At 38.5% G+C, this 8,689-nt stretch overlaps 1 non-coding gene across 1 annotated transcript; it reads right to left on the minus strand.

Annotated features, from left to right (window-relative positions):
* Positions 1 to 2,044: 2,044 nt before the first annotated feature.
* Positions 2,045 to 2,151, minus strand: LOC114394334. Its single transcript, XR_003662734.1, has one exon. It is a non-coding gene; the product is annotated as a small nucleolar RNA R71 (small nucleolar RNA).
* Between the last annotated feature and the right edge of the window lie 6,538 nt (positions 2,152 to 8,689).

Below are 8,689 nucleotides of genomic sequence, written 5' to 3' on the forward strand. Positions count from 1 at the left end.
GTTTTTTACAATTCCAGTTCAAACTTTTAGTTTTATCAATAAAATTTCGTTCTCTATTTGATTAATGGAAGGCTAAGTCCGCAGCGTTGTTTTCTCTTAAGGATCAAGCACAATTCTCTTTGAGGTTCTATTATTACTGTTAAATTTTGTTCAGTTTTTCCTCTTCACTAATTACTCTGAATTTGTTGCTATTAATTCATGCATGCTTAGTGGTTGATTAATTATCTCTGCGCTTAATTTACATTCATGCTTAATGATCGTTTATGAGTAATTGGTGTGTGTGATGCTTAGTCACATAATGAATGCTTTATGTTAAATTTCGCTTAGTAATTTAATTTAGGGTTGGATTAAGTGGTTGAACTGATAAAGGATAAATTCTCGCAACCTAGGATAAGAGACTTGCTTGTGAATCAAGGGGAAGCAACGTATTTTAATTCTGATAATTTCTAATTCAATTTTACTCATTGTTTAATTTACAAAAGCAAACAACCTCCCCCCCCCCCCCCCCCAATTTGTTCGTATTTCCTACTATCTATTATGAACATTTGGTGTATCATTGCTCGTTGGGAAACGACCTAGGATCACTTCCTAGTTACTACATTTTAATATTTATTTGATTCGGGTACGGCCTCGATCAAATTTGGCGCCATTGCCGGGGAACAGTGTCCAAAGGTTCATAATAGCTAGTGTTAGTGTCGTGTTAGTGTTTAATTCTTTCGTGTTTTATGTTTAATTGTTAGTGTTGTGTTACTGAGTGTGTTAGTGTTATTTAGTGTCTTGGTATTTTGTTTAGTGTGTGTTCTGTTTTAGTTTTTCTGTTAAGTGCTTCCCCTGTTTCAGTTTTGGGTATTTTACAGTGAATAGTGTTTTGCGACGGATTTAGCAACCACTTTTGCTTGCGGCAAAACAGGGTAGTAGTGGAAATCATGTAGCGACGGATTTTATCGACCACCCTTGCTGAATTATTTGGGATTTTTTGTTTTAGTAGCTAGAATTGTTATTTTTGGCTGAATTTTTTTGAGGTAACTTCTTTTAATCTATATTTTGTGGGAAAAATAGCTAGAGCCTTTAGTTTGGTCAGATTTGAAAGTTCCAAAAAAGTAGCAAATTTGATTTTTGTCAAAACTTCAAACGGCCATAACTTTTGCTCCGATTATCAGAATCGCAATTATTATATATGTATTTGGGGTAGAAAAAACTTTTCTACGCCGTGCCAGCTGGCTGAGGTCTCCATCGTCCAAAAAAAGTGATTTTGTCAAAAGTTTTTTATTTTTCAAGTATTATTCTCTTATTTTTCTTAACTTATCATTTTTAGCTTATATAGTTAGACTTCGAATTTTCATTTGAAATTTTTTGTGCTATCTGATCATCATTTTATAAGGTTGCTCACAAAATTTCAAGTCATTTGGATATCATTTAATGGTAGTTGTAGTTCAAACCTACACTGTACACTTGCATAAGAAGGCAACTAATTGTGCATGCTGAATTTAGTGTATGACTAGAGGAAATTCATCTGACTTACAACCCTTTGATCCTGAGATAGACAAGAAATTTCATAGATTAGTTAGACATCATTTAGAACCTTTTGAGCATCCTGAGCATTCTGATAATGGTGATTTTGAGCATTATAATTTTGAACATTCTGATTTTGTACATTCTGAGAATATGGCACAACCTCTACCCCGTGAAAGGACTCTAAGGGAAATGGTTGTACCTGATTTCACCTACGAAAGCTTGTGCATCCAATACCCTGCTGAGGATGTCCCATATGTTCTTAAAACTGGACTGATCCATTTGCTTCCAAAGTTCCATGGCCTTGCAGGTGAAGACCCGTACAAACATCTAAAAGAATTCCATATTGTCTGCTCCACCATGAAACCCCCAGATGTCCAGGAGGATCACATATTTCTGAAGGCCTTTCCTCATTCTTTAGAGGGAGTGGCAAAGGACTGGTTTTATTACCTTGCTCCACAGTCCATCACGAGCTGGGATGACCTCAAGAAAGTATTCTTAGAAAAACAATTTCCCTACTTCCAGGACCACGACCATCAGAAAGGATATTCCAGGTATTAGACAACTTAGTGGAGAGAGCCTATATGAATACTGGGAGAGATTTAAGAAATTATGTGCCAGTTGCCCTCACCACCAGATTTCAGAGCAGCTTCTCCAATATTTTTATGAAGGACTCAGCAACATGGAGAGAAGTATGATAAATGCTGCCAGTGGTGGAGCCCTTGGAGACATGACCCCTGCTGAAGCCAGAAATTTAATTGAGAAGATGGCTTCAAACTCCCAGCAATTTAGTGCCAGAGGTGATGCTATTGTCATTAGAGGGGTGCATGAAGTAGCCACGAATTCATCAGGTGACACTAAGAAGCTTGAAGGTAAACTAGATGCCTTGGTTAACCTGGTAACCCAACTGGCCATGAATCAAAAATTTGCACCTATCGCCAGACTATGTGGTTTATGCTCCTCTGCCGACCACCACACAGACCTTTGCCCTTCTGTGCAACAACTTGAAGCAATTGAACAGCCTAAAGCTTATGCTGCAAACATCTACAACAGACCTCCTCAACCTCAACCGCAAAATCAGCCACAACAGAATAATTATGACCTCTCCTGCAACAGGTACAATCCCGGATGGAGGAATCATCCCAACCTTAGAGGTCAAATCCTTCACAATAGCAGCAGCAACAACAACAAACATATTTTCAAAATGCTGCTAGCCCAAGCAGACCATACATTCCTCCACCAATCCAGCAGCAACAACAGCAACAGCCCCAGAAACAACAAACAGTTGAGGCCCCTCCGCAACCTTCCCTTGAAGAACTTGTGAGGCAAATGACTATGCAAAACATGCAGTTTCAGCAAGAGACCAGAGCCTCCATTCAGAGCTTAACTAATTATATGGGACAGTTGGCTACATAGTTAAACCAACAACAGTCCCAAAATTCTAATAGATTACCTTCTCAATCTGTCCAGAATCCCAAAAATGTGAGTGTCATTACATTGAGGTCAGGAAAGCAGTGTCAAGGACCTCAACCAGTAGCATCTTCCTCATCCGCCAATGAACCTACCCAACCTCACTCTACTCTAGAAAAAGATGATGACAAAAATTTAAAGAGTAAGTTACCTAACAATTTTTATGCAGGTGAATCTAAAGAGACGCAGCATATCCCTCTTCCATTCCCTCCAAGAGCAATTTCCAACAAAAAAATGGAAGAGGCAGAGAAGGAGATCTTGGAAACATTTAGAAAAGTAGAGGTAAACATACCTCTGCTGGATGCAATAAAGCAAATTCCAAGATATGCTAAATTCTTGAAGGAGCTGTGCACTAATAAGCGGAAGCTTAAATGAAGTGAAAGAATTAGTATGGGCAGAAATGTCTCCGCATTCATTGGTAAATTTGTTCCCCAAATCCCAGAAAAATGTAAAGATCCAGGTACATTCAGCATACCTTGTATTACAGGGAACAATAAGTTTGACAATGCCATGCTAGATTTAGGAGCTTCTGTTAGTGTTATGCCTCTGTCTATTTTTAATTCTCTATCTCTAGGTCCTTTACAGTCAACTGATTTGGTAATTCATTTAGCTAATAGAAGTGTTGCCTATCCTGCTGGTTTCATAGAGGATGTCTTAGTTAGATTTGGTGAGCTGATTTTCCCTGTTGATTTTTATATTTTAAATATGGAGGAGGGATTTTCTAAAGGATTAGTTCCCATCATTCTAGGCAGACCTTTTATGAAAACTACTAGAACTAAGATAGATGTATATGCAGGCACACTATCTATGGAGTTTGGTGATATAATTGTTCATTTTAATATTCTTTATGCTATGAAACACCCATCTGAAGATCTTTCTGTATTTTGTGTTGAAATAATTGACCATATTGTTGATGAATACATGACTGATCTTCATTCTAATCTGCATGTCTGTTACTCTTCATGCATTGAATCTGAATTTTTACTTGATCATATGTCTGAATTTGATGATGAGAGTGAATCTGAATTTGATATTGATTACATGTCTGGTGATGTTCTACCTCTTGAGATTGATTTTATAGAGTCATATAGAACTAACCATGTTTCAGGAAGTACACATACCTCTGACTTTCTTTATGAGGTACAGGCTGAGAAACCTTCTCTTTCTACCACTATCCAACCGCCCACACCAGAATTGAAGCCTCTGCCATCAAATTTAAAATATGCTTACTTGGATGATAGCAAAAGTTTTCCAGTAATTATATCTGCCTCCCTTGTTGATGAGCAAGAGGAGAAGTTGTTATCAGTTCTCAAGAAGTATAAGAAGGCTATAGGCTAGACCCTAGCGGACATTCCTGGTATTAGCCCATCCACATGTATACACCGAATAAATTTAGAGGATGGGGCTAAACTAGTAAGACAACCACAGAGAAGACTCAACCCGGTGATTCTTGATGTAGTGAAGAAGGAGGTAACCAAGCTTTTGCAAGCTAGAATCATTTATCCTATCTCCGACAGCCAATGGGTGAGTCCCGTCCAGGTAGTCCCGAAGAAAACCGGCCTCATCGTGACAAAAAATGAGAAGGAGGAGCTGATTCCTACTCGGGTGCACAACAATTGGAGAGTCTGCATTGACTATAGGAGGCTGAACCAGGTTACCAAAAAGGACCATTTTCCCCTGCCATTCATTGACCAAATGCTTGAACGCTTGGCAGGTAAATCTCATTACTGTTTCCTTGATGGTTTTTTTTTTGTTATATGCAAATCACTATTGCTCCTGAGGATCAGGAAAAGACCACATTCACCTGCCCCTTCGGCACTTTTGCCTATAGGAGGATGCCTTTCGGCCTGTGCAATGCCCCTGGTACCTTCCAGCGGTGCATGATTAGTATTTTTGGTGATTTTTTAGAAAATTGCATTGAGGTGTTTATGGATGATTTCACTTTATATGGATCCTCTTTTGATGTTTGTTTGGATAGTCTGGAAAAGGTTTTGAATAGATGCACTGAAACTAACCTTGTTCTAAATTTTGAAAAATGTCATTTTATGGTTGAGCAAGGTATAGTTTTAGGCCACATTATTTCCAATAAGGGCATTGAAGTAGATCCTGCAAAAATTTATGTTATTTCACAATTGCCTTACCCCTCTTGCGTGCGAGAGGTGCAATCTTTTCTTGGTCATGCTGGATTCTACAGGCGCTTTATAAGAGATTTTAGCAAAGTAGCCCTTCCACTATCCAACTTGTTGCAAAAGGAGGTGGGGTTTGACTTTAATGATAAATGCAAAGAGGCTTTTGATTGCCTCAAAAGAGCACTGACTACCACCCCCATCATCCAGGCACCCGACTGGACAGCCCCTTTTGAGCTTATGTGTGATGCATCAAATTATGCATTGGGGGCTGTCCTTGCTCAGAAAATTGATAAATTGCCTAGGGTATATTATGCTTCTAGGACTTTAGATGCTGCCCAAGTGAATTATACTACTACTGAGAAAGAGCTACTAGCCATAGTTTTTGCTTTTGAAAAATTTCGTTCTTATTTGCTTGGTACTCGCATTATTGTTTATACTGACCATGCAGCTTTAAAGTACTTGTTGCAGAAGGCTGATTCAAAGCCTAGGTTGATCCGATGGATGCTCTGGCTCCAAGAGTTTGACTTGGAGATCCGTGATAGGAGCGGAGCACAAAATTTACTTGTTGATCATTTGAGTCGGATTGAACATGTGTCTGATGAGGACTCACCCATTCGGGATGATTTCCCAGATGATCATTTATATATATTGTATAGTATTTCTGATTCTCTTTTTACTCCCTGGTTTGCTAACATTGTCAATTATTTAGTTGCTTCTGTTTTTCCTCCCTTAGCATCTAAGGCTCAAAAAGATAAAATTAAAAGTGATGCTAAGCATTTTATTTGGGATGACCCCTACTTGTGGAAATTGTGCAGTGATCAGGTCATTAGACGATGCATTCCAGATCATGAGACTGACTCAGTCCTGCAGTTCTATCATTCTTCCGCACCAAGAGGTCATCTGGGTGTTCAAAGGACAGCTCGCAAAGTACTTGACTATGGCTTTTACTGGCCCACCATCTTTAATGATGCATGGAAGATTTGTAGCACTTGTGAGCAGTGTCAGAGAGCAGGAAGTGCACTTACATGGCGACAACAAATGTCTCAGCAACCTATGCTATTTTGTGAGGTGTTTGATGTCTGGGGTATAAATTTCATGGTCCCTTTTCCTGTATCTTTTGTTTATGTTTACATTCTCCTTGCAGTTGATTATGTTTCAAAATGGGTGAAAGCCAAGCCCACTAGAATTAATGATGCTAAGGTTGTTGTAGATTTTGTCAGATCTAATCTGTTTTGCAGGTTTGGAGTACCTAAAGCAATCATTAGTGATCAAGGAACCCATTTTTGCAACAAATCAATGCATGCCTTGCTTAAAAAGTATGGGGTTGTCCACAGGGTATCCACACCATACCACCCCCAAACCAATGGACAAGCAGAAATTTCTAACAGGGAGATCAAGAGAATTTTAGAGAAGATTGTGCAGCCAAGCAGGAAAGATTGGAGTACCAGGCTAGATGATGCTCTTTGGGCACATAGGACTGCTTACAAAGCACCCATAGGAATGTCTCCTTATCGGGTTGTCTTTGGAAAGGCATGTCATCTTCCCGTGGAGATTGAGCATAAAGCATACTGGGCAGTGAAGACCTGCAACTTCTCTATGGATCAAGATGGTGAGGAAAGAAAGTTGCAACTGAGTGAGTTAGATGAGATCCGCTTAGAAGCCTACGAGAATGCCATGTTCTACAAAGAAAAGACCAAGAAGTTCCATGATAGCATGATAATTAAGAAGGACTTCATGGTTGGGCAAAAAGTGTTATTGTATAATTCTAAGCTTGGACTCATGAGTGGTAAGTTGAGGTCTAAGTGGATTGGTCCTTTTGTTGTTTCTAATGTTTTTCCTTATGGTACAGTTGAGATCAAAAGTGACTCCACAAACAAGAGCTTCAAGGTCAATGGACACCGACTTAAGCCATTTCTCACAAACCCTTCTTTAGTGGACGTAGTGGTGGAAGAGACTTCCTTACTCCACCCTACTCTTCCTCTACCATGACTTAGGGAGTTTTTCTTTCCTATCTCCTTCTTTACTTTTATTACATTTGTCCAATTCTATTTGATGGTTTAATTTCTTTTAATCCTTTAATTGTGCCACATTGAGGACAATGTGTTGTTTAAGTATGGGGGGGAGTGTGTTCTTTGGTTTTGGTTTTGTTAGTTGTGTTAAATTTTTTAGCTTTGTTAGTTTTGTTAGGTTTCTAGTTTAATTTTGTTAGTTTTGTTGTGTTAAATTTGCATGTTTGTTTTTGAATTATAGGATATGTTCAAGTAATGGGTAATTGTTCTGAAAATAAAATTCTCTTGACATTTTGTGACTTGAAATCCTTGTTTTTCCTTTACATGTCATGATAGTTTTGAAAGCTCAATTTGAAAGTGATAAGTTTACCTTTGTGGGAATTCGAGCCATCCATCATCATAATCTTTTGGTGTGTTTTGCCTCATTGATTGCTTGCACAATAGCCTTGGCTTGATTCTTGTTGATGCTTCCTAATTCACATGCATATTTGGAAATGATTTAGGCAATTTCGTTCTTATAAGCTTCTAGCCAAATGGACTTACCTTGAATTAATTCCTTCTGTCGCAACGTGCCCTTCGCGGGCGAGCGAAGGCGAGGCTCATGGGTGCGCTTTCCAAAGGAGGAAAGATGCATGGAGTCGCCACCAACGTTTATTTGTGGAAAACTTCGGGAAAACCGAAGGAAACCGGTCAAAATGAAAATTCTAAGTTCGGGAGTTGTATTTACGCTTGAGGAAGGTATTAGCACCTCTCACGTTTGTCTCAAAGGACAACAACCTATTTTTTAGAATTGTGGAAATTGTATTACCTTAACTTTTATTTCTTTTTATTTTTTGAGGTCGACAAAAGCGGGGCTTTTGCTCCTACGTACCCTCCATCAAAGAGGAAATCAGACCTACGTAGTTCTTTCTTATGCGTGAATCAAGTGATTCTTTTTACTTGAAAGGTGATCATTTTAAGGCGTTGGACCTTAAAAATGATCCATTTTACTTGGTAAGAAACTGAAATGATAAACTTTCAAAACCCTATTTTTGTGGACGAGCTTGACTAGGCGAATTGATTTTATCCTTAGTTTCACTTTAGTTATTAGTCAATTCAATTAAGAATGAGAAATCCCAAAGAGAAAACGTCCGATTGATTTTTCGCTTTATTTTGCTAAAAGATATATTTATTTTTTTATTATTATATTATTATTTTACCTCTTTTTTTATTTCCAACGTGGTTATGGCACGACCGAACGGTCGGAATTCATTTTAACCGAAATTAACGGATGACACAATTCAAACGATCGGTGGAAATTTATTTTATTTTTAGATTAGGCGAGAAATGACTTAAATAAATGACTTAAGCACGTCAAAAGGGGGTATAAAAAGCGAATGAAAACGAGAATAAAAATACATGAAACAAAATGTGGACCACCACGGGTACATAGAATGAATTGAAAAGCTCGGTTTGAGGTACTTACCCGTTGAAGACTGAAGAAAACGAAGAACGAACGATGAATGTTGAAGAACGGTCGAGAATCTTCGCGTAATTACTCACGGAAACGTTATGGAAGCGCCTCGGCTT

This window comes from Glycine soja, chromosome 17, assembly GCF_004193775.1.
Source record: "Glycine soja cultivar W05 chromosome 17, ASM419377v2, whole genome shotgun sequence".
Taxonomy (NCBI): domain Eukaryota; kingdom Viridiplantae; phylum Streptophyta; class Magnoliopsida; order Fabales; family Fabaceae; genus Glycine; species Glycine soja.